This window comes from Ornithorhynchus anatinus, chromosome 20 (genome assembly GCF_004115215.2).
Source record: "Ornithorhynchus anatinus isolate Pmale09 chromosome 20, mOrnAna1.pri.v4, whole genome shotgun sequence".
Classification (NCBI taxonomy): domain Eukaryota; kingdom Metazoa; phylum Chordata; class Mammalia; order Monotremata; family Ornithorhynchidae; genus Ornithorhynchus; species Ornithorhynchus anatinus.
In genome coordinates this window covers 11834239-11853426 of record NC_041747.1, presented here as the reverse complement: position 1 = coordinate 11853426, position 19188 = coordinate 11834239, and the positions used below count along the sequence as shown (strand labels likewise).

At 41.8% G+C, this 19188-nt stretch overlaps 1 long non-coding RNA gene across 1 annotated transcript; it reads left to right on the top strand.

The window, feature by feature from the left end:
• Nucleotides 1–1046: 1046 nt before the first annotated feature.
• Nucleotides 1047–18949, top strand: LOC114805871. The gene is made up of 4 exons (XR_003753935.2): nucleotides 1047–1246; nucleotides 11463–11536; nucleotides 12136–12307; nucleotides 18831–18949. It is a non-coding gene; the product is annotated as an uncharacterized LOC114805871 (long non-coding RNA).
• The last annotated feature ends 239 nt before the right edge of the window (nucleotides 18950–19188 follow it).

Sequence of the window (19188 nt, the reverse complement as noted above, 5' to 3'; positions counted from 1 at the left end):
CACACTTACTCAGCAGAAGCCTGCTTCACCATTAGATACAAAGCTTCTGTTGGCTACTTGACTTTGAATGCACTGTTATTACAGGTATTATATGAAATTGCTTGTGTTACGTGAAGGGGATTATAGTGGTTCTGGATCAATAACTTCAGTGGATGTTGGGAGTGATTACAGTGCTCTGTCAATTTTTCCCATTTGGCTGTCAGTACTAATTTACAACACACCACCTCTTTTATTCACATCAAATCACTCATTTCATTGGTAAATTCTATATATCTCAATTTACCTTAAGTAGCTGATTTGTGTAAAATCAAATCACTTCCTCTTTTCCGAGTGTCCAGCTGACATAATCCTATAGTCTAATAAAAAGTGCAAACACATCAGAAACTCTTTCTAGCCTTTTCAAAGAGCCCCACAGACCAGAGGGAGATGTCCGCTTACTCCCAAATAGCTCTGGTTCAGGTAGAGCTTCGTCCTCATCTTTGTTCATCGAGAAGCGGCTAGGCTTAGTGGAATGAGCACAGGCCTGAGAGTCAGGAGACCTGGGTTCTGATCCTGGCTCCTCCCCTTGCCAGCTGTGGGACTTCAGTTCTCTGTGCCTCCGTTTCCTCATCGGTCAAATGGGGATTAACGCCCCGCTCTCTATCCCCCTTGGGCTGTGAGCCCTGGGTGGAGATATCATCCATGGTATTCACTGAGAGCTCACTGCGTGCAGAGCACTGTACTAAGCACTTGGGAGAGTACACTACAACAGAATTGGTAGACACGTTCCCATTGTTATTCAATGCCTGAGACCACAGCACTGCCCCACTTAAAACGTACAGAGTCAAACCGCAAAGATCATTTCTTCCACTTCTTCGTTTTCCACTTCCCCCCTCCCACGGACACTACCGCCTAGAAGTTAAAATAGAATTGGAAAGAGTTGATGAATGGCCCACGGAAAGAAAGGGCTAAATTACCCTGGAGACAACAAGGGAGATCTTCAACGACCAAATCCAACGACACTAAATGGAATCTTGACTCGGTTGACATTTGACTAAATAGAACAACTTGGGCCCTGTAGTGATCCGCTTAGCTCCCCTGGCACAGAGATCTGTCAGGCGGCGAAATGCTTCGAGTTGACCACCCGGGAGGAAGTCCGGGCCAACGAGAATGCCAGGCAGAAATGGTTCAGGGTAGGAAATCGAGATCTAAAGCGCTCATTAATATTCCACAACAACAACAGTAGTCCGGTCAAGGAAGCCATTTTGTAAGTCCCTTTTCATGTCATTTGAGTGAGTTAGAGTAGCTAGCCCCCACCACATTTGAGGTGGCCTTTTCTACAATTTCATTTTAGGACTGACTTCTCTTCTTTCATGTTACCCTAGTCACTAATGCTTTCCGATAGTCATGACCTAAAGGACAGCCTAAAACGCCTTTCATTTTTCCTTAAAACAATAAATAAAACTCATATAAACAAAAAGCATAAAAAAAACATTAAAAGCAAAAAAAAAAAAACCCTCCAATTGTCAATGGTTCCAACAGACAAATGAATAAACCACTAGATTCACAAACCTATTAATGCTCACAATTTCTGGGTACTGAAGCTATTCAAATAACAGACTATAGAGGAGGAAAAAGGATGTGTTTATTGTCTGTCCTGGCATCAAATGTCCTTTGCATAAAAATATACAGATTAATCCTGCACATCTGCTGCTTTCAGATTTATTCATTCACTTCTGTATATTTTCTGATAGATTTTGCTCAAGTTATAAATATAGGAGAAAATACTGTATTCTGTAAGGAAAAAAAAATCTCCATAAACCATGTCGATATTTTCTGAATAGCTCTATTGTCCCAGACAGCATAATATTATTTAATATGCAACCGAAATCCAAGATCTTTGGAATCTGCCAACTTTATGCCCATGATGGATTGATTGGTCCCTATGGGGTGAGGTGTTACCTTCCTGATGGACTGCCCTTAGAGGTGGATAAACGCCAGGGCAGATCATAAAGATGGGGTGTCGTTTGTCTTACCTTCTGTATTAACATGACAGGAAATAGGGACCAGGGGAGAGAAAAAAACAAGGGGAACTAATTATTCACACATTAAAGTGGCTTTGCCTATTCAAACCACAAGCAACACCCTAGGTTCACTTATTCCTTTCCAATTCGGCTGCTTTAAGGGGTGAGTAGCATCTTCAGTCCTAAGGCATTTTGGAAACACGTTAGGTAATAATGGCTTTCATTCGATCGCATTTATTGAGCGCTTCCTGTGTGCAGAGCACTGAACTAAGCACTTGGGAGAGTACGATACAGCATTAAACGGACACATTCCCTGCCCACAATGAGCTTACATTCACCACTTGCTTCTCAGAATACTCCTTGAGACAGAAAAACTGTTCCCCTTTCAAAGGTGGAAAAAGCTGAGGCCCATGAGACTGTGCCTTGAACAGAAGAATTCAACTCTAGGCCATAATGAGGATCTATGGAGTTCTGGTATTTCTCAGAACAAACAGAACCTATACTGGGCTTTGGAGAAATCAGTTTCTGATATCCTCTAGTGCCCATGATTAAAGTCTGCTACGGATGGGATTAGCATGGAAATCTTCTCTTTCACTGACACCTACAATAATCCCCCTTAATTCATTCAATCATATTTCTTAAATGCTTATTGTGTGCAGAGCACTGTACTAAGTGCCTGTAATCAACTGAATATGAATTTGCTCCTCCCAAATTCACCTTTATTTCTCATGTCAAATCTGGATTTCAGCTTTAAGGCTCCCAAGTAAAATTCAAAAAAAGAAATGGGGGGGGTGGCTAATTTCTTGGTCAGTAAACGGCAAACCCATCTGGCTTGGACCTTATTGCTTCCCTAAGAATCCTACTCTGCTGTAAAACAAATATTATAAGTGTACAAAATTATACTGAGCTTTAATTCTAAGCCTCTGGAACAGAGACTCCTTTTATAGATATTGACTAACACATTTCAAATGATAATAAAACAAGTCAAAATATGGATTTACCATGGTCTTTGCAGCAATCATTAAACTCTCTTGGGTAAATAATATGAGTTGTCAAAACTGGAGAAAATGCCCATTTGCTAATAGACAGCCACAGATGAAATCTGATGGTAAACAGAAAGCGTTTTCGAATGAGCACAAATGCTAAAAACGGTGTGTAGTGGGGTAAAAAAAAAAAAAAAAAGGAGGCTGGTTTCTGCCCTTGAAAAACTCCACGCTCCAGTTGCCTGGACTAATCAACGGACCCAAGGAGTCAGTTCAGACAATAATATGGGTCGACTTACTTGCTTTTTAATAAGCTTCTTCTTGACAGGTGTAAACTGGGAAAATTAGAAAAAGGATGATTTCCAAACACCCAAAAGCTCCTCTCTAGACCATATGCTCCTTGTGGGCAGGGAACGTGTCTACCAACTCTGTTATGCTGTACCTTCTCAAGCGCTTACTACAATGCTCTTTTTATGGTATTTGTTAAGTGCTTATTATGTGCCAGGCACTGTACTAAGCGCTGGGGTAGATACAAGTTTGGACGTAAGTCCATGCCCCATGTGGGGCTCACAGTCTTAATCCCCATTTTACAGATGAGGTCACTGAGGCACAGAGAAGTGAAGCGACTTGCCCATGGTTACACAGCAGGGAAATGGCAAAGTCGGAATTAGAATCCAGGTCCTCTGACTCCCAGGCTTGTGCTCTATCCACTCGGCCACGCTGCTAAGCCCTCAATACATACCATCGATTGAACAGCCTCCCATCCTTAGGCTCCCTGCTGCATCTGACAAAAATAAGAGTCTTTTCTACCCACAGCGTGGCTCAGTGGAAAGAGGCCGGGCTTGGGAGTCAAAGGTCAGGGGTTCTAATCCCGGCTCCACCACTTGTCAGCTGTGTGACTTTGGGCAAGTCACTTCACTTCTCTGAGCCTCAGTTACCTCATCTGTAAAACGGGGATGTAGACTGTGAGCCCCACGTGGGACAACCTGATCACCTTGTATCCCCCCAGCACTTAGAAGAGTGCTTTGCACACAGTAAGCATGTAACAAATGTCATCATTATTATTATTATTACCCAACATGAGCAGGAATGGTATCGAGGGAACATTCGATAATGTTATCACTATTACTACTTCCAGATTCATCCAATTTCCCCTTCAAGACCGTGAATCAATAAGTCAATCCGTGGTATTTTTTGAGCACTTAAAGTGGTCAGAGCAGTGTACTAAAGCACTTGGGAGAGTGCACTAAGGTTGGTATAGACCTGATGCCTTACAGGCTTACAATTTAGTGAGCAAACCCCATTATTCCCACCCTCTCTCTCTAAACTGTCATTCAGATCTCTGTCAAGAAGGCAGGGATGAACTTCCAGTGACTGGCACAGTACTCCGAGATCAGGGTCCGGGAATCAGAAGGACCTGGGTTCTAATCCTGGCTCCGCCACTTGTCTGCTGTGTGACCTTGGGCAAATCACCTCACTTTTCAGATCTCAGTTACATCATCTGAAAAATGGGAATGAAGACTCGGAGGCCTAAGTGGACGCGAACTGGGTCCAACCTGATTAGCTCGTATCTACTCCGGCGCTTAGTACAGAGCCTGTTACATAGTGAGTCCTTAACGAGTACCGTTAAAAAAAAGTCAATGAGACGTGATCCCTGCCTTCAAGGAGCTTACAATCTAATGGGAGAGCTAGATGTAAATAATAATAATAATAACAATAAATAATAATAAGCAGAATAAGTAAATGAATCCGCCGCCAAGTATACGTAGAATCGCAAGTGCTGAGGATGGTACAAATGAATAGGTAAGCCACCAGAAAAGGGGAGATGATCCTGCCTTAGGATCAGTGAATACATCATTATAATGACCACTTTCTGGGTGCAGAGACTGTACTAAGCACTGAGGAGAGCACAATACAGTTAGTATGATCCTTGCCTTCAAGGAGCTTGCAGTCTAGCGGGGGAGACAGTCATTTAAATACCGCTAGGAAAAGCAACAGTGTATAAGGATATGTACACAAGTGCTGTTGAGACGGGGGTGGATAATCAATCAATCAATACCATTTATTGAGTGCTTACGGTGTTCAGAGCACTGTACTGAGTGCTTGGGAGAGTACAACAAACAGTATAAAAGATCCATTCCCTGCCCACAATGAGTTTACAATGCCATTGATCTGCATAGCCCATCCTTTTTCTTGAATTCTTTGTATTTTCCAAAGCAAGACCTAAACCTGCCTCATTCCTAGCACTAAGGAGGTGCAGAAATCATTGTATCATGAATTTGAATTGCTGAATTCTATAAATATGAACCCAAATCTACCCCCTTTTATGACTTCATGGGCAAGAAGATTAACATGAAACCCTACGATAGATCAGTTCATCAAATACCCAATCCACTAAACAGTAGCAGAACATTCTTTGGGGCCAGAATCTTTCTTACGGTAATGTTAAATGAAAAAATGTAAATAAAGTGAATGTCCCTCTTCCGCTAAGGGACTTTTAGGGAAAGAAATGCCTGGGATTCTTTCATGATTCTCTTGCTCATATCTGTAATTTATTTATTTCCGTTAAAGTCTGTCTGCCCTTCTAGACTGTAAACTCACTGTGGGCAGGAAACGTATCCACCAACTCTGCTGTGTTGTGCTCTCCCAAGTGCTTAATACAGTGCTCTGCACACAATAAGTGCTCACTAAATACAACTGGTTGATGACGGTTCCACTCTGAAAACACCAACATTGTAATTATTAATACACTGAGTTTTCAGTCAATCAGTGAGTTGCATTTATTGAGCACTTACGATGTGTAGAGCACTAGACTAAGCACTTGGGAGAGAACAATACAACAATAAACAGCCACATTCCCTTGCCCACAATGAGCTTACAGTCTAGACAGGGAGGCAGACATGAATATAAATAAATAACAGATATGGACAGAAGTGCTGTGGGGCTGGCAGGGGGCTGAATAAAGGGAGCAAGTCAGGGTGACGCAGAAGGAAATGGGAGAAGAGGAAAGGAGGGCTTAGTCAGGGAAGACCTCTTGGAGGAGTTGTGCCTTCAATAAAGCTTTGAAGTAGGGGAGATTTACTGTCTGTCGGACAGTTTTCAAGGCCGGGCTGGGGCCTAGCATGGCCTTGTTGCCATTTCAGTACAAATTTGCCACACTGTTAAAGAACATCGAAATTCCAGTTCCTAAAATGGACCTACTGGGGAGGTCAACTTAACCAAGTGGACGAAAGAAGAAGCGTTTCGACTTTGGAATACTCCAGGTGGTTTTCTCTCCATTAACAAACACCAATTTTTGTTAATTTAGCTCACGTTTTCAACCAGGTATTTTTAACTCTTTTCTGTTAGGCCCCAAATCTAGTAAAGTAATGTGCAGAATGGAGGTGAAACAGTAATGGGAATTTTTGGGTGACACATTTAATAGTTCAAATGAAAAATAATTGAATACTTTGCCATGCGGAAGTGGTTTTGTCACCATGGGTATTGTATTGTTTAGTGTTACTTAGTATGACCGTGTTAAAGTAAGAATGTTCAGTTGTGAAGCATATCATTTGTGGTCTATTTAGTTTCCTATTTCTCCTAGGGAAAATTCCTCTTTCTTGAGAGTAGAACGTTTTAACCCAAAGGAGTAGTGAAAGTAAATGCTTGCAATAATCAACTCTTTCCTCCTGTAAAAAGGTTTTACTATTTGGAGGAAAAAAATAATCACGAAAAAAAATCACTGAATCAACCCACAGGCTCCAAAAAGCAAGGGATACTTCTGCCCCCACTTTGCTGGAAATATTTTACAAGTCAGCCTTCTTTCTGTAACGCTGTTGCCTATTTTATATCAATTAGTCCACATGGCTGTATCTACTGTTAGGAAGGAGGATGATAAACAAGTTATTAATGTTGTATCTTTTCACTTAGTTACCTAAAACATCCCAACTCCCCTAAATGTTCATCATCACTATTAAACTAATTATGTTGTAGACCCCTGAGATGCTTTGCATTAGACCTGTTGTAGACCTGGTGTTCGCATTAAAATACGCTGCTGTGCCTCCCTTACTCAAAAGAACTTGTACCGTTAAAAGTGACGCCTTTTACCCAATGTGAAGTCTGCACTTCTAAGCACTGCTAGTCCAGCACTAGACATGTCTAATGCTTTGTGCAACCCTTTAATAATCAGATTAAAAATGCACATGCATCAAACTCTACCTTCCTTCACCTCAGGAACAAGAGCATCCCACAGTCCAGCTAAAAATGTTAACAAGCCCGATGGGCCTGCTTTTTATTTCTTCCATTCTAAGTTTTGACACAATTTCAACCCTGAGATTTGCTTTATAGGGAAGTGTCTGCATACCTCCTTCCTTTTGTCTCAACCCGGAGGGTTTAATAGCTAAAGTAACTGAAAAGGACTAGCACCAGAAAGGCTTTGGTTACCAGAGTAACCGTAAAAACAGTCCCCAGTCTCCATGGTAAAGAGAAAAGCTATTTGCTGCAGCCTTTTCAGACCTTGAGCAGACACTGACAGTTTTCCTATAATCACTGCAGATTATTTGTAGCAACTAACTATATTATAATGTTAACTATAGGAGGTCTTTGAAAATATGCAGGGTAAAAAAAAGAATAAAATAAATGTGAGGGTTTCTTTTTTTCCCCCCTCTACCATTTAGCTGTGAGTATATCATCAACTTAAAATTCATAAAGTGATTTGTCCTAATAATTCAACTCAATGGGGTAACCTCCATCTCTGCTTTTCTTCTCTTTCCACAAGCCTGCCTACGGTCTGGGTATCTAAAATTCATTCATTTCTATTGAAGATTGCAAAGTGACAATGAACACACAATAGTTTTATTGTACGCAATTTCCTGTGCACTTTCTTTTCAACTACTATAGATCAACTGTATTTTATCTTAAGTACTTGGGTAGCTGCTTCTTCCTTCGGTGGTTTGGAAGAGCTCCCCAAATTACACCATATATATTAAAAAAAAAGCATCTCCATAATTCATGGAGCTACAAACCCTGCAATACAATTACCTAAATTACCAGGGCACATTGTAAGAGCTCCTCTGCCTAATCATTCAGTCCTCGGTGAATTGCTTAACTTACCAGTGGTTCATTCTCGGCAGCGAGAGCAGGGCAAAATGAGGTTTGTTTTCACTTCTGATTGATTTCAGCACCAAATGGATTTAAAACTTTTGTCCTCTTAGTTTTCAATTTACCTATGGGCCCAAGCCTTTGACTAGATTTTGGAAGGCTTTCCCTAAGTCAATAATAAGGAATCTACAACTTTTCATCTGAGTGATAAACTGCTATTCTGCCTTGCCCATCCTACCAGGAGCATTAAAAAAAAAAGCAAAAAAACTCACAGCATCCCTTTAAACAGATTAAACTGCAAATCTAGAAGAGGGTTATCACATTACCAAGAAACTGCAATTTAATGAATGGCAATTGGTACTTATTTTGATTATCTTGACACAAGATGGAAACCTTTAATTCTCCTTTGACATATGCACCCAAAATGTAGCCAAAGTCCTCGTAGAAAAATTTTTTTTAGGTGATTACGTTCTTCCTCCATTCACTCACAGTTAGTTTACATTAGTTAATGTAACTAAACTTGTTAATCAATAACAAGTTATCTCAAAATGTTCCAATTCTGTGATTTTTCTTAATGTTAGAAGTAAAGGTAGCTCAAAAACCAGGAAATCTGAGAAACCTCATGGCCCAGTGGAAAGAACATGGGCCTGGGAGTCAGAGGACTTGGATTCTAATCCCAGCTCCACCATTTGTCAACTGCGTGACTTGGGGAAGTCACTTCACTTCTCTGGGCCTCAGCTACCTCATCTGTAAAATGGATATTAAGATTCTGAGCCCTATGTGGGCCAGGGACTGTGTCCAACTCGATTATCTTGAATCTACCCCAGTGCTTAGTATAGTGCCCGGCACATAAAAAACACTTTCCAAATACCATTTTTTAAATAAAGGTATATTGTTTTCATCTGACATTTCAAACAGAACTAGATCAAATTCATTCATTCATCCAATCGTATTTATTGAGTGCTTACTGTGTGCAGAGCACTGTACTAAGCACTTGGAATGTACAATTCGGCAACAGATAGAGACAATCCCTGTCAACAATGGGTTTTATCTTCTCCTTGCAGTGGTCAGCCTCATTGTATTCAAGATTTTAGAATTTGATGGTCATTTGCTGACAAGAAATAAGGTCTGAAAATGTTTATTATCCCAACATCCACAAAAACATTCTTTCTATCCTAAATGCACATAACCTAAATTTCTAAATCCACAAATTGCTACTCACATTGCTTTATGCTGATATAACAAAAGAGCCAAGGTGGGAAAAGGTATTTTTCATGATGAGCGGTCCTCGGTGTAGTAAAGTATTAAAGTGATAAGTTCACAAACATAAATATAGTACTTGAAAGGGGCAAGGAAATTTGAACATTAAAAATGATAAACACTTCATTTCTTTCCCATCTAGCTTCATTTCCAAAGTGCAGATACACTCTAGAATCAGCTAGTGTCAAACCAATTTCAGGCATGGACTCACTGAAGTAGGTGATCGTAGTAATATCAATCAATCAATGGTATTTATTAAACGTTCACTTAGTACCACTGTATGAAGCCCTTGGGTGAAAGCAGAAGTAATAGTTCTTATTAAGCACCTATTAAGTGCTCAAGAAAAAGCAACAGTAATAGTATGTACTAAGTACTTACTGGGTGCAGAAGCCTGCACTAAGCTCTGGGTAAGAATACATGGGAGAGAATCAGAGACATCCAAAGCATTTCCACCAGGAGGACTATATATCAATCAATGGTATTTATTGAGCATTTACTGTGTGCAGAGCACTGTACTGAGCACGAGGGAGGGTACAATACAACAGAGTTGGTAGACTCATTCCCTGCCCATAAGAAGCTTACAATTCTGTACAATAATAACTGTGGCGTTTGTTAAGTGTTTACTATGTGCCAGGCACTGTATTAAGTGTCAGAGTGGATACGAGCAAATGAGGTTATTAGACAAGGTCCCAGTCCCACAAAGGGCCCACAGTCTTAATCATATTAATTTCTGTCTCCCCTTGTAGACCGCAAGCTTATGTTGGCAGGGAATATGTCTTCTAATTCTCTTATATTGTACTCTCCCAAGCACTTGGCACATAGTAAGCACTCAATAAATACCATTTTTCTGATGAAGAAACTGAGGCACAGAGAAGTTAAGTGGCTTGCCCAAGGCCACCCAGCAGACAGGTGGCCAAGCCGGGATTAGAACCCAGGTCTTTCTGCCTCCCAGGCCCGGCCTCTATCCACTAGCCCCTGCTGCTCCCCCTACTACAGTGAAGTGCTGAGCTGCTTCCTAACCCAGACTCTTATAACTCATCAGGCAGGGTGTTGGAAAGGCTTGTATTTCTCTTTGCCTCAATTACCTCATCTGTAAAATGGGGATGAAGACTATAAGCCCCCTGTGGGACAGGGACTGTGTCCAACCTGATTAGCTCATATCTACTCCAGCGCTACAGTTCTTGGCACAGAGTAAGCAATTAACAAATACCATAAAAAAAAAAAAGGGATGGTCATGGGCTAGGTAGAGGATCTTATTAGGAGCTGACTGAAATAGTAAACAATCTATGATCCAGGAAAGTCTCCAGAAGTGAAAGGCTATTACTTTAATCCCACTGTATCACTTATCCTTTATCTCCAATGTCCCAAAGTATCTATTTATCTATCAGAGTGATCTAATGCAGGATGCCTTTCTCATATTACAAGCTGCTGCTTTAGAAATTGCTTAAAGATAAAAGGCAAACGCCGCCGTAAAAAGTAGCACCATACAACGTCGAATTGGTACTGAAATGAAAAGTTTCCCGATGCCCCTTATAGATTGAAAATTGCTGTTGTCTTGCAATGAGTGTAATTCACTCTGTCTTTTTCCAGAGTACAAATCCCACAAGGGTTTTGACCAAACAAAAAATGCTCTAATGATTGCAAATGGTTCAAATATTCTGTCCAGCGAGTTAAGTGATAAAAGTTTCCATGTTAAAAGAAATAATAAGTGGAATTTCACACATATTATAGTAATTGTGAAGCATCCAATTTACATAGAAATAATGTAAAAGAATTCTGACCATGACGGTTTAAGTGAATCATTACATGCATCGCTGATACATTTAGAAAACTGCAGTGTTGCCAGGTAAGTTTCTTTTAGCATAATAAGTCTTGTAATGGAGCCTTTAAAAGCCTAAAATGTATAGTTAGATTAACCTTTCTGTTTTGAGGGGTTTTTTTTCCTTCAAGAAAAGAAGAAACAGGAAATCATTAAAAAGCCAATTAAAGCAATACCTCCTTTCCTTTTACCTGTGTTAGATGGTTAGGGTTGCTCTGTCCAAGATACATTATTCTATTTGCTTTGGATTATGATTGAAAATGGGCCATTTTGTCCTGCTTCGCTCTACTGACAGTTTCACTCTCTCCCTTATTGAAGGACCAAGGGCACTACTGTGAATAGATCATTTCTCACAGGACAAAGTGGGTACACAAACTCCACACTCTATTAAGGTAAGATTTTGTTTATGGAATTGGCTAGCCACTGGATTCTAACATCAGAATTAGAGGCAGGAATTTCTGGTCCCTTAGAAATGCAAAAATGATCAACAGCAACATTATTCCTACAAAAACACTGGCCCCAAATCATTTTCCCATGTTTTTCGATTTGGATGGTCTGTTTTCCATATTTAATTGAGGAAGAGAGAGGAGAAGATGTGTGGAGGTTATCTTTTGTTCCTTGGCTTTTCATTATTATTATGGTGTTTGTTAAGCACTTACTATGTGTCAAGCACTGTTCCAAGCTCTGGGGTAGTTACGAGTTAATCAAGTTGGAAACAGTCCCTGTCCCATATGGGGCTCACAGTCTAAGTCGCAGGGAGAATAGAATAACCATGTTCTGAAGAAAGTGAGCAAACTGGATTAATCAATCCTGTATTTCAAGCAATATTCTGCCCTGGTCCAGCATGCCCCTAATTCAATACACACACAAGGAAAGACACATTAGTCCTGAAAAATTCTACACTCAGGAATGAGGCATCCATATCCTTGTCTACCTGACCCTGCCTTTTCATACTGGTTTTCTTTTTCTGTTTTGCTTTCCCCATCTTCAGGGAAAAGAAAAATAGCCCTGCTATCCGGAGAAAGATTTGGATTACATTTGATTGTTTCCGAGGCAGAGTTCAAACGGTTAAAATGGATCACAGGATCAATATGATCAAACAAAGACATTTCATACTAAAACAGAAAAGGAGAGTCAAAGGAAAAAGGAAGTTATTTTCTCAGGTATTCACCTCCTGGCCTTCACTCATGAAAGGATATACAAGATAACAAATTTAGTGGTTGTGGAGGTGACAAGGGGGGTTGCTACACTTTTGATGGCACCTGAGAGGCAAAACTGAGTTCAGTCACAAACCAGAGTTATTGATGTGCAGTAATAATAGTATTTGTTAAGTACTTTCTAGGTGCCACACACTGAGGTAAATGCAAGATCAGACAATCGATAGAGCACGGGCCTGAGAGTCAGAAAGACTTGGGTTCTAATCCCGGCTCCACCACTTGTCCGCTGTGTGACCTTGGGCAAGTCGCTTGATTTCTCTGTGCCTCAGTTACCTCTTCTGTAAAATGGGGATGAAGACTGTGAGCCCCTTATAGGACAGGGAAGGTGTCCAACCTGATTAGCTTGTATCTATTCTGGGGTTTAGAACAGTGCTTGACACCCAGTAAGCACTTAAAAACACCACTGTCATCATCACTACCACATGGGGCTTAGCCTTGAACTGGAGGAAGAGGTTTTTAAAGGTTTTTAATCTCCATTTTCCAGATGAGGAGACTGAGGCCCAGAGATGCTAAGCAACCTGCCCAAGGTCGCACAGCGGGCAAGTGGAGTCAGGATTAGAACCCAGGACCTCCTGACTCCTAGGCCCTCCCATTTCCATAGGCCAGGCTGCTTCACAACTGCCTTTCAAGTCTTCTCCCACGTGAGTTGAGCCACTCTACTGGCAAGTAGCAGAAGAAGCCTGAATCCAAATTGGAGTGTTCCTTGATTTCCTTGGAGGGAACATTACAGCCTACTCTGTTAGTTGTGGCGCTATTGGCAAAATCTTTGAGGGTTTAAGGTCCCCAGGAGGCCAAGTGGCATGCACACACCACCTTAAGCACACATCCTTACATCTCTCCAACTTGGCTGATGCGGATCAGGATCTAGTTAAATCTCCCTGTTTTCGTTTCAACCTAAAGGCAAGTCCTGAACCATTCATTCCTCCTCCACCTCCCTCCTCTCCCTCCGTGACCCGGTCCGCATACCCTGCCCCTTTAATACTGACCTACTTCTTCATTCAGTTGTATTTACTGAGCGCTGTGTGCAGATCACTGTACTAAACGCTGGGGAGAGTGCAATGCAAAAATAAACACATTCTCTGCCCACAATGTGCTTCCAATCTAGAGGACCTATTGTGCCTCACGCTTATCTCTCACCATATAACTCTTACTAACGACTCCCTCCTGACTCTAATGAGTACTTACTATGGGCAGAGCACTGTACTAAGTTCTTGGGAGAGTTCACACATGGGGGAAGATGACTTTCCAATCACCATCCTTTAGAAGTTATCTCAGCGTCTCTGCCATCAGATGCGCACCAGCCCATCTGGTTTATCTGAATCAATCTATGGCATTTATCGAGTGCTTACTTTAATAATAATAATGATGGTATTTGTTAAGCGCTTACTATATACCAAGCCCTATTCTAAGCGTTGGGGGAGATACAAAGTAATGAGGTTGTCCCATGTGGGGCTCACAGTCTTAATCTTCATTTTACAGATGAGATAACTGAGGCACAGAGAAGTTTAGTGACTTGCCCGAAGTCACACAGCTAAATTTGCGCAGAGCACTAAGTTCTTGGAAGAGTTACAATCCCATAGTGTTGGTAGACACACTCTACAAGGCAATTAGTATAGGCCTTTAGATTTCCTCTTAAATGATCTAATTTCAGAGGAAATCAAAAAGCCAATTAATGAATTAATTAGGTACTTGTTAAGCGCTTATAAGTTGTCCACAATGTTCTAAACTCTGGGGTGGATACAAGTTAATCAGGGTTTTTTTGTTGGTTTATTTTGTTGTTTTTACTATGCGCCAAGTACCGTACTAAGCGCCAAGGTAGATACAAGGTAATCGTGCTGGACACAGTTTCCTATTCTGCATGGACCTCACAGTCTAAATTGGAGGGAGTGGTTAGCTCGCTATGGGTAAGAACCATATGGCACCATTATATTGTACTATCCCAAGTGCTCACTACAGCTCTCTGCACAGAGTAAGCACTCATTAAATACCGCTGATTGATAATCCCCGCCCTCAAGGATCTTCAATCTAACGTACAGGCTTATAGCTCTAAGTCTGTTGACAGAATACAGGCCTAGCTTTTGGCTTCATTCTGAGTCTGGTATAGCGGCGAAAGTCAAGCCTTTTTGTTTTGATCAATTTTATGGTGAAAAGTATTTTAGCATAACACACTACCGAATTATGTTACCCCCATGTTAAGTTCCTGATCTTTGGCTAGTAGAGTTGTCCACTTCACATTTTTCTGCCATCCAATACCACCTAAAGCTGCCTGTTTAGAGAATTCTTACATATGCTGTTCAGTGTAGCCAACATACTTCAAGTCACTGCCCCTCATTGCTTCCTCCTCCTCTGCAAAAGAATACTGAAAACGGAGGTCTTCCTGTCAGTTAGGTATCCACAGGTGGATTATATACCACGGATTCTGTACCAGGGGATATTCAGAGTTTCTAGTTTGTCTCAAAACATCAACAACAGTCTTCTCATTCTCTAGACATTCTCTGAGCAGCGTGGCTCAGTGGAAAGAGCACGGGCTTTGGAGTCAGGGCTCATGAGTTCGAATCCCAGCTCTGCCACTTGTCGGCTGTGTGACTGTGGGCAAGTCACTTAACTTCTCCGTGCCTCAGTTCCCTCATCTGTAAAATGGGGATTAAGACTGTGAGCCCCACATGGGACAACCTGATTCCCCTATGTCTACCCCAGCGCTTAGAACAGTGCTCGGCACATAGTAAGCGCTTAACAAATACCAACATTATTAACATTATTATTATTATTAGACCATATGCTCATTGTGGGCAGGGAACGTGTCTACCAATTCTGTTGCATTATACTCTCCCAAGTGCTTTTTTCAGTGCTCTGCACACAGGGAGTGCTCAATAAATAAGGGATCCACTGGAGAAAAGAGACCCCGGATTCTGTTCTAGGGGATATTCAGAGTTTCTAATTTGCCCCAAAACATCAACAACCTTCACAGTCTCTGGACTCTAAACCAAACCTCTATATTTTAAGCTCATTGTGGGCAAGGGACATGTCTACCACCTCTGTTGTATTGCATTCTCCCAAGTGCTTTGTTCAGTGCTTTGCACATAGTCAGCACTCAATAAGTACCACTGATTGATTCACATGGTACTTTGGAAGAGGGATGTGTGTGTGAGTGTGTGCAGGTCATTTTAGGAGATCTAAGCAATGTCTCAGTTGTTGACATGCCTTTCTCCCACTGGAATGTATTTAAGTAGAGGCAGATGTAAGAATAGACTGATATTGGCAGCTCTGGCTACCTTTAACTTCTTTTGAAGCTATTTTGAGGTCTTTCTGCTATTTTAAATACACAAGCGTTGAGTATTAAATCTGTTCCTTATTCAGTAAGAAGATCTGTATTGTAATTTTTTTTCTTCTGGATGAATGGATTGTAATGGAAACAGGGTTCAAGGGTTAAATGCAATAGTCTGATGGCTGACTGTATGTTACTTTCCTTGAGAAATCCTGAAAGGTTTATTGCTCCTGACAATTTCTCCAACTTCAGTGTGGAACCCTGCCAACCTACTGAATCATATAGCAAGCCCGGTCCATGAAATGCTTTTTGTAATGCTATTTAAGCGCTTACTCTGTGCCAGGAACTGAACTAAGCTCTGGGCCACTGAGATTGGACACAGTCCCTGTCCCACATGGGGCTCAAAGTCTTGATCCCCATTTTACAGATGAGGAAAACGAGGTAAAGAGAGGTTAAATGACTTAATGGAAGTTGTCCTGAGAGGCAAATTTATCTTCAAGGAAATCAGTCACCAATCAGTGACATTTAATGAGCACTTTATGCAGAGCACTGCAATAAGCACTTGGGAGAATACAATACAGCTGGAAGACACAATCTTGCCCCAAGCAGACACAGCCCAAATCGCTCTCATACTCGCCCAAGCACTTTGTTCAGTGTTCTGTATACTGTAAGCCCTCAGTAAATGCCATCGGTTGGCTGAAAAGACCACATTACCGTGCGAGAAGTTCTCTACATCTCCCATGATAGCCACTGCTTCTCTCCTCTGCCTTTCGCCATCTCTTCCGCGCTACTTTTCTCTCTCCCTGTCACCGTCTCTGCTTTTCCCTTTATCCAAAGTTCTCTGCTTCAACTGGCCACACTGTCCCCAGGAGAGCATTCATTTCTATGACTGGCAACTTTGGAGCTCATAAAATCATGGCAACCCTCGCTCATCTTTTCTTGGGGATAAGAAGTGGGGTGCGGTCAGATCCTCTATCAATGCCAATGTTTTATTTTCACACCTGGGTGATTGGAGGTGGAGTTTTCAGGAACTGAGGCTACAATCACTTTTTATTGAGAAAATACGGATCGGGAGGAGAAAAGAGCAGGAAGGAGAAAAGGAGGTGGAAGAGGAAGAGAAGAACAATTATTAATGTATTATCTTCACCTTATATAAATGCTTCACTGGTGTGGGTCATGGACCGTGTCTAAGCTCGTTGTGGGCAGGGAACATGTCTATCAACTCTGTTATATTGTACTCTCCCAAGTGCTTAATACAGTGCTCTAGACACAGTAAGCACTCAACAAATATGAAAAACTGAGTGCGTATCGCATGCAGAGCACTGTACCAAGCACTTTGGGGAGTTCCAGCACTTGGCAAAGCGCTTCTCAAATACCACAATTATTAAATCCCCCCCAGGTTGTGGAGTGTGGTGCTGCCATGGCTTTCTTTTGCTATGAACTGCAGCAGACCCAAATAATAATGATAATAATGATAATAATATTTGTTAAGCACTTACTACGTGTCAAGCACTCTTCTAAGCGATAGGATGGATATAAATTTATTCGGTCCTACATAGGGCTCACCTTCTGAGTAGGAGGGAGAACAGGTTTTAAATCCCCATTTTGCAGAGGAGGGAACTTGTCATTGGCAGGGAAAGTGTCTGTTTATTATCTTCTCTTCCAAGCACTTAGTGCAGTGCTCTGCACCCAGGAAGTGTTCAATAAATACAACACTGAAGGAATGAACTGAGACACAGAGAAGTGAAGTGACAGTGTAAGGGAAGAGAGCAGCAGGATATGTTCATTCTAAAATAATCCCTCAGAAATTGAGAGAAGCAGATGTTGACTGAAGCTGAAATCGGCCATCTCTTCGGAGACGTGGAGGCCAGGAATTAAAACCTAAGGGAAATTTCCATCGTCACCTCATCACCTCCCCAGCCACTCAGGTTCTGATTGTTTCCCACTCTGGGTATCCAAGAGGGCTCCTGCCCTAGTGACCCACGTCAGAGAGCCTTCAGCCGAAGCCAACTCAAGCAGCAGCACATTAGAGTACAATAACGTCGGGGCCCTGGAGTATTTACTCTCTACAGAAAATGATCGCTCCTTAAGGCGAAAATGTGACTTCCAGTGGGCAGTAATAATGCCCTTCGGGAAATACGTGCCCTCCTCATTTGTCAACTCAGAGAGCAATGGTTTTCTCCTATCCAGCTTGTCAGTCAATATCGCTTGGCTGTTACGAACGTAATGACTGGCTGAAGAGATTTCCGACCCGTGTAATTAACTGGGGCTGCGGGAAACTCTGCGCTTTTGGGTCTCTGGCATTTCATGCTAATCGCTTGAAGTTCCAGTTCGTGTGACCTACCGGGCCTTTCTCTTGGATTTCAGGCTCGTGGACAGAAATGAGAATGGAAAGGGGAACCCGCAGGCTTGTGTAGGACTGTGAGCTAAGATGACTTCCCCCGGCCTTTCAAAACCCCAATTCGGTTTGGGGGAAAATGCTCTTTGGGAGTTGTGACTGGCTGAAGTCCCGGTTTATAACAACAACAACAATGGTATTTGTTAAGCACTTACTATGTATCAGGCACAGTCCTAAACCCTGGGGTAGATACAAGCTAATCAGATAGGACAGAGTCCCTGTCCCCAATGGGGCTCACAGTCTGAATCACCATTTTACAGATGAGGTAACTGAGGCACAGAGAAGTGAAGTTATTGCCCAAGGTGACATAGCAGACAATGGTGAAGCTGAGATTAGAACCCAGGTCCTTCTGACTTCCAGACCCCTGGTCTATCCACTAGGCCATGCTGAGTTTCTGAATCTATCAGTTTGAGGAAGGGGAAATTAGGGGTCCACTGGATGTGAACTTGTCAGGATGGAGGAGTTTCACACAGGGGGAGGTGGGGGGGCACAAGCAAGCAGTGTGTGGTGGGAGAGAGATGAAAGTGAGGCACAATGAATACCTTGGTGTTAGCGAAGCGAAGTGTGCGGGTGGTTGTAATAGGAGAGGAGTGAGGATAAGTATCGAGGTGAGAGCCAATTGAGTGCCTTAAAGTGAATGGTCAGGAATTTATGCTTGAAGGCCAAAAGTCATGTTCAAAATTGTTCAATTCCAGAAGTGCCAGCCCTCCTATTTCAATTACCCTCCCCCTATAAGTCAGAAGTGACCTAGTGGTGCCAGAAAAATCAGACATTGCCTGTTTCCTTCTCTTTTTCCATTTGAAAAGCTGCAAAAGTGTGAACAGGAGACACAGCGGAGCCATTTCTGCTCAACAGAAATGCACTGAACATGGAGAAATAAATACATTTGTAAATAATTTTTGTAAATAAATAAAAATTGTTTGCTCTATGATGTCTTAGCTGCTTAGCTGAACTGCATAAAACCCCCAAATCATATAGCATGGATTTGCAAATATATCACACCATTCACTTACCACTTTTTAAGTTCATTGGCTTGAACAATAGACACTCCCCATGCTATTGAACAAAATGTATTGTCAATCAAGCAGCCTGGTGTATTCCAAACTCTTTGCCAGTGGTAGCGTAGTTTTAAGATGGGTTGGTGACATGAAGCAGCTGGATCAG